This window comes from Dioscorea cayenensis, chromosome 5 (assembly GCF_009730915.1).
Source record: "Dioscorea cayenensis subsp. rotundata cultivar TDr96_F1 chromosome 5, TDr96_F1_v2_PseudoChromosome.rev07_lg8_w22 25.fasta, whole genome shotgun sequence".
Lineage (NCBI taxonomy): Eukaryota > Viridiplantae > Streptophyta > Magnoliopsida > Dioscoreales > Dioscoreaceae > Dioscorea > Dioscorea cayenensis.
The window spans coordinates 5,864,717-5,872,857 of record NC_052475.1 but is presented as its reverse complement, the minus strand read 5'-3'; positions in this window follow the sequence as shown (position 1 = coordinate 5,872,857).

Below are 8,141 nucleotides of genomic sequence, written 5' to 3'. Positions count from 1 at the left end.
CCCGAACCCGAATACGGGGAATTTTTTTTCCCCATCCCCGTCCCCATGGGGTTTTTCGGGTTCGGGGATTCCCCGGCCCCGATTAAAAAATTTAAAAATTATTTTTATTTAAAATAAAAATTATAAAATATTTGTTAAAAAAACCATTTTTAATAATTGAGAAACTCATTTACAAATATGACATAATACAAAATATCAACATACACAATTACTAATAAATTATTTGCAAATTTAAAAAATATTAAAAATACAATATAGTTAATATAAGTTTAGAATTTTATTTAATTTTTATACTAATGTTCATTTAATTATTAATAATTTGTTAATTAAATAAATATATATATATATAGGTTTTTTCCAATTTTTATTTAGATAATTATAACATTATATATATATATAATTTAAATCAAATATTTAATATTTCGGGGTCGGGCGGGGCTGGAGGATATTCCCCGGCCCCGGCCCCGGCCCCGACGCCCGACGGGGAATTTTTTTTCCGCCCCGGCCCCGACCCTGACCCCCGAAAAAATTCCCCGACCCCGGCCCCAACGGGGCGGGGAATCGGGTTCCCCGTCGGGGCCGGGACCAATTGACATCCCTATATTAAATGTGCATTCAAAATCACTATAATATTAAATATTAATAATGAAATAGATGAAATATTGTATTAATTTTCAATATAATAATAATAAATTCAGAAACTAACTCCACCTTGCATGATAATGTCCATAAAAAATCATTAATTTAAGAAATAATAATTTAATGTTGTGCATCTTGATTTAATATTACGTGGCTGTCGACCAAACCTAATGGATCTGATTAATAGTACAAAATTATAATTATTTTTTCTCTATTTTTTATTATTATTAATATATTCACCAAGTAAATTAAGAGAATCTTTTATAATAAAGTGGATAAAATACAAAATTAATTAAAATAGTTAAAAAAAAGAAGAAGAAAAAGTTCTTGATAATTCGATTTATTTAGCGTTTGTATGTGCATATATATTAATTGTTTTAAATTTTTGGGAACCGTATAGTTTGATGACAAAGAAATATATGTTTTTTATAAATAAAAAAGAATTAAAATAAATTTGCAAGCTACATTTTATAGATTTATTTATGAAATTTGAATTAAAAATATTTGTTTTGGCACATGATGATTAAAATATCTAATTAAAAAATCATATACATAATTTTTTTTTCAAATAATAATTATGGATATATCGCCATAAAAACTCAGAACATCTTCAAATAAAATAGATTTTAAGTGCATTACAAAGAAGAAAGTAGGATAAGAAGCAATAATAATATCTAGTAGAAAAATGAGAAAAATATTTGAAAAAAAAACAAAGAAACAATCTTTTCAAAGAACAAACTAAACTAAATTTTTCTGAGTCTAACTATAATAATAATCCCACTCTAACTCAGATGCAAAATTCTAACTCAAGAGAAAGCTCAATCATAAACACTGTAACGAAACAAATGATAAAGTTTATTTTTCCTTTTTCCCCTTTTTTAATACATAAAAAATTCTCATTTCTATTTTATTTGATTTAATGGAGTCCATTAATGGTCGTGGAGGGAAACACGTTGCCAAACCTGAGCATCAACAGCATCATCGATCATCATCGTCCTCCCTTGTTGGATTTGCAGTTCCTCATCCTCGATCATTTAATCGTTCACCTCCATAGGGCCCGATCGCTACCTTGGGAGTTTTCTTGATTGTAACACGCTCTTTGAATCACCGATTCAATTCTCGATCTCGATGCGCTGGTTGCGGGGCATTTGACGGCAAGGCTCTAGAATTGGAGAGATAACTCGAAGGATGTGCAAGCCATCGTCGTTCGGGATTTGGGTATGGAATCATCTTCAATAACATTGAATATAAGCGAAAAATTTTAAAAATAAAAATCAACGAAAAATCAAAAGAAACAATACATGCATTTCATAACGTGAAATTAATAAGCCTAAAACATCCCATAAAAACCAAGATAAAGAAAAAGGGACAAATCTATCACCTTAACAGGTCCACCAACAACCCTCAAAGTAACATACCTGAAAACAAAACATAAAAAAACTCAAAAAAAAAAAATCCTCAGAGGCAAACAGAGAGAATAAGAGAGATGACCTTAAAGAAAAAAAGAAGAAGGAAGACCCGAGTGCAAGAGTTGGGAAAAGGGCTCAGGATGGGTCCTTATCGGTGTAGAGATCGATGAAGATGAAGGCACTTGGGTGATGGTAAAAGAAAGGCCGGCGCTAGCAAAGATCATCATCTTCGCCGCTGAGATTAAAGAGCACAAAGAGAGAGAGAGAGAGAGAGAGAGAGAGAAGCCCAAATCCCTCACCTTTACAGCAAGAGGAAACCCTTTATAAATTTATCTCCAAGCCCTCGCTGCAAACCCTCTCCAACTCTCTCAAACATCATTGCTCATCCTCCCAAGAGGCTCTTTCTTCGCGGTCATTTTCATCAAAATGTTCGATCTGAAACACACCGGAGCAGAAGTTTGAGGGGTCGGCGGCCAGTTTGAGAGCTTAGAGAGAGCTAGGGGTTCGAGGGGCTTTTCAATGTACCCGGGTATACTCATCTACAGGTGTGCTTAAGGCTTATCGCTGCCAGTTTCTCATTGGTCGGTTAGCTAAATTCAATGTGTGTTGCCCACTTCCCATTGGTATATTGACTAAATAATGGGAAATCTAAAAAAGTTAACATGGGCTAGCGTTAACCTGAGCCAATGGAGATATTAATGGTAGAAGAGATAGAGATAAGCGGTATGCTCATCCGCAGGTATGCTAAAGGCCTTTAGCTACTAGTTTCTCATTGGTCGTTAACTAAATTCAATGTGTGCTGCCCACTTCCCATTGGTCTGTTGACTAAATAATGGGAAATCCTAAAGAGCGTTAATGTGGGCTAGTGGAGATATTAATGGTAGAACAGATAGAAATAACGGTTGATAATGCTTTGGTTTTACAACTTTAAATAAAAAACAACAAACCCAACAAATCACTGATGGCCAAATGTCCTCACACAAATCAATTTGGAATGAAAGATATTTAGGGGATAGAATTAAGATGTAGTATATATAATAATAATAATAATAATAATAATAATAATAATAGAGAAAAAATAAAATAATTTAAAAATAAAAACCAAAAAGATTTTAAAAAAGAAATAATAATAATAATAATAATAATAATAATAATAATAATAATAATAATTAGAGTAATTGATTTTCTTTTTAAAAAAAATCAGGTTAAAAAAAATTACAATAATTTTTTAAATTATTTTTTAAAAACACCGCTAAAAAACATATAAATGCCGCTAATGTAATTAGTAAATTAATTATTTTTTAAGATATAAAATACTGCTAAAGGGAATGAAAAACACCGCTAATTGCTGGGACATTGCTGACACTATTTTTGGTGGCGTTTTGCCCGGCGTTTTGTGAAATCGCCATTATGATATTTAGTGAATAATTGTTAAATATTAAAAAACGTCACTAAAGACTCATTATGGTGTAGTGAATAGTTGTTTTAATTAATAAATTAATTTATATAGAAAATATATTAAAAAATGCTAACAAATAATAAACACTAGTACAATTCACTAAAATAGTATACTCCAAAATCATCAACAAACTGGAATTAGTCCATGTGATAGAGACTTAGGATAGCTTAGGTAAATGAGATTGAGTTCAAATCCTCGTAGATATAGAAAATCTCTATGGTATGTTTGTTTTTGAAGTATTTGAAGTTACAATGTAATTTCAAATACAACATCCAAAAATTCTATGTTTGGTTTGAGGGATTTTAAAATGCCAAAGTAAAACCAATTACTATAATAAATATATTTGGACTTACATCCAAATTGGACGTATATATACATATACATACATGTATATATACATTATAACATATACATACATATACATACACATATATACATATAATGTATATATACACATATACACATATAATGTATATATATATATATACATGGATAGCTTAGGGAGTTGAAAATCCTTAGGTGATGTATATATACATGTATATATACATATACATACACATATAATGTATATGCATATATACACATATATACATGCATACATATACAAAAATATATACACATACATATACATATATACATATACAGGAATATATACACATGCATAATTCACACATATATATATACATTTGCATTTATATATTTATATAAACATACATAGGTATTTTTACATATGTAAACATACATATACATATACTCATATACATTTATGTATATATATGCATATATATATACACAAAAATATATATTTGTATTAACATACATAGGTATTTTTACATTGTATACATATACATAAGCATATATGCATATATACACATATATACATATATATGCCCATGTTTTTCAATTCAAGATTTACAAATCCTTTCAAACAAATATTAAATCTTAGTAATTCCAGTTACATTCAACTAAGCACAAGATTTGACTAGACTGTATTTTGAAAATCAAGTATTTTCAGTTACATTATAACTGAAAATCAACTGCATTTAGAATTACATCAAACCAAACGCCCCCTACTAGGAAAGGCCTATCCCTACTACAGATAGTTAGAATATCAGTGATCCACAGACTAAAAAAACAAAAGCATAATCTAAACACAAATAAAATAGTCCATTTTTTTATCAATCAATAACAAAGCTACTAATATTAGGCCGCCCAGACATAATGTTCTCAATTCCCATGCCAACAATACAACCTCCCCATGCAACAAGGATACTTCTTCCTAAATCAACCCAATTTAAAAAAATAAAAATTAATTTGAAAAAACAAGTGAAGCATATATTTAAACACCTACATGTGAATATTACTTTAAATCAAGAGTAGAATGTATTAGTTGTAGTGCATCTACTTATATTTTGGATGATGAATTATGTTTACATGAAAAAAAAAAAAAACAGAAAGAAGAAAATCCCTAGTCATACCATGAGTGAGTAAATGCATGAAAATATACAAGGGTTAATGTGAAACCAATTAAAGATAATAAATTTTAATTAAATTATAACTACAATATACAACATTAATAGTACTAATCACAACAACAACAACAAAATCATAAGCATGCATCATTCTTTGGAAGGCCTATGTGTTATGAATTGAACAAATCGCAGCAAGATTCAATTCAATGTAATGAAATCTCACATATCTAAGCCAATTAATCTCTGCAATATATATATTATCAACCGAAAAAAACATTCCAATCACCAAATAGACTAGATTAATTTCTGATCTAAACAAATCGTCACATTTAATGGATCCAAATCACCAGCACAAACAACATATTATCAAAATTAAAAACTAGCTACTCTAGTGTTAATAAGGGAAATTGATGCGGGTCCATAGCCGTGGTGAGAACAAGGAGGGAGATTGAGAGAGAGATTATAGAAAAGAGGAAGAGAAATATAAAGAAAAAATTCCTTTCTTATATCTTCAAATATCTCAAATCACCCTTAAACATAACAAATAACAAACTCGAACTAACTCAAACATTGAATCTTCTTTTTTACTTTTCAGCCTCAAGTTTCTAGTAGAATTGAAGTCTTTGTTATAACTTAAATGTTATTTACTATTCTTGGTGTTCATTCTGCATATTTTAAAAGAAATATAATAAAATAATTTTAAAAATTAAAAAAATTCTAATTTAATCACAACTTCATACCATTATTTTTTTCTCAATTGAGACAAATTCCATGTTGCATTTGACTTTTGTTGTTTTCAATAGAAAAAAAATATTAAAAAAAATCCTAAACAAATATTCCTACTGTGAACCTAAGATTCAAAATATTGAAAAAGAAACACAAACAAACAATCATCATTAAAAACACAAGATAAAACAAAACAACAATTATCTCTTATCCAAAGCATAAACAAAGCAAAAGAATTTAACAAAAAAAAAAAAAAGCAAATCATGTGACCATTAATGACATGCATCTTAACATCATGAGGTAGTTGAGTCATTTTTCAAATCAAATGAAGCCGAAGTGTTGCCATCGATCTCCATAGACGCATAATTACTCAAGGTTTCGCCATTTGCATTTATTCTTTTTTATGTTAAGTTCTTGGAAGGTATATATATGTTTTTAAAAATTTTATAAAATGGCTAAATAGTTGAATTTTTGTGACAAAAATATGATCATAAAAATAAAAATGCCTAGTGGGTTGTGAGAAATCCTAAATTGCCACAATCATAATAGTTGTAGTGACAAAAAATCATCATAATTAACTTAAACAATAATGTTAATTAATTTTTTCATCACAAGAACTTAATATTTGTGACAAAATGATAAATAGTTACAGAAAAAAATCCATTACTAAACATCTTAATTCTTATAGTACAAACTTTAATATATTTGGTTTATTAAAACTAGATTGGAGAAAGCCAAAGAGATATTTTTATTGTTTTTTAATATTTTTGGTTATTTTTGGTATTTTTATATGAAATTTAGTTATTTATTTGATAAATGATTGATGATTATATATAGGGAATATTTTTCTTTGCATTGTTGATACGAGGACTACACCAATATGATGATGATTTAGTATTTGGGAATACTTGCTTTAAATGTTTTAATAGGTTAATACTTTGGCTTAATAGAACAAAATTTTTAGTATCTAATAGGTTATTTTGAAGTATTTATCAATAATAATTTTATTTGATAAAATTATGTTAAATGTTAATTGTTAATTTTAAAACCTTTTAAATTTTATCTATTATTACTTACAACATCTAATAAATTTTTAAAAATTTTATACATAACCTTTGAGATTGGGTAGTAAAAGTTGACTTTTAAAAATTTTATTAAGAATATAATTTTACAATATATATACTAATTTATAAAAGACTATATATGCCAATTTATATTTTATGACGATATTCATTAGACACTACATGTTTGAATTTTTTTTTTTATCCAAAATTGTCGACACAAAAGATAAGATGTATAATTGTGATGGATATCACATTCTCATAATTGAAATTGTAATAGTGATAAAATAATTAGATGTCACAACTAATCCAAACTATTGTGTCAATAACTTTTTTTAGCATAAAAAACCAATAACATGGTTAACAAATTTAATTTTTGTGACAATATTTATGTTCTTATATGCTTTTAGTAATGAACACTAGACATAAAAAGAAATTTTGCCACTACTAATATAGTTATAGTTTGTGACATATACAAAATTGTCACAATTATCATAATAATAATGGTAAATACATAAGTTTATCATAATTAATTTAAGCAATATTGTCTGCCAATTTTTTGGACACAAAAACATAATATTTATGGCAAAATAACAAGTGACAAATCAAGTTATCACTCAAAAATCTAAACTCTTATAGTGAGTCCTTAAGCTAATTAATTTGATCTCTATTAAGAAAAAGGCAAAGAAAATGAAGCAAATGTAAACAACAACAACAACAACATAATTTGAATCTCTGGGGCTCTCTTTTAGCTTAAGAGGCATTTGGTACATGAGAAAGTGTCAGATTTTCCAAGAAAGTAACATAGGTAATCACAATACCATGTTTTAATTAAGTGTGTATTCCTAAAGTAACATTGCCATAGAAGAGTGATTCCCTCAATATATGGTGGAAAAAGTGAGATTTCCATGAAAATGAAAAGTAAACCCACTTGTGTTTTGTCCAAAGCACCTTTTAGCACTTTTATCTCATATTTACTCTTGCAATACCTAATATTTTCTCTTTCACCCATATCATTATTAGTAGCTAAATCATCCCATGTTGCGTGTAGCGTGTAACTTCATAATTTAGGTTTTACTATAATGTAAGTCACGTAGCACAACAAAAGGTGTCTCTCTTAAGTTCTGTGAGCTTAAAAAGATGAGAAAAATAAACTTGCTAAATAAAACAATGTTTATTATTGATTAATGTTCATTACATATTATAATGAATTAATTTAATATGCATGGAAGGTTAATTGGTTATTATTTTAATATTAAAAATATTGATGTGCAACTAATATCATATTTGCAAGACTAGGGCAGTAAACAATTAAAGATTAAAACCATTGTCAGTATGCTAACATCTGATTCTAGTAAAAGCAATACGTAACTGA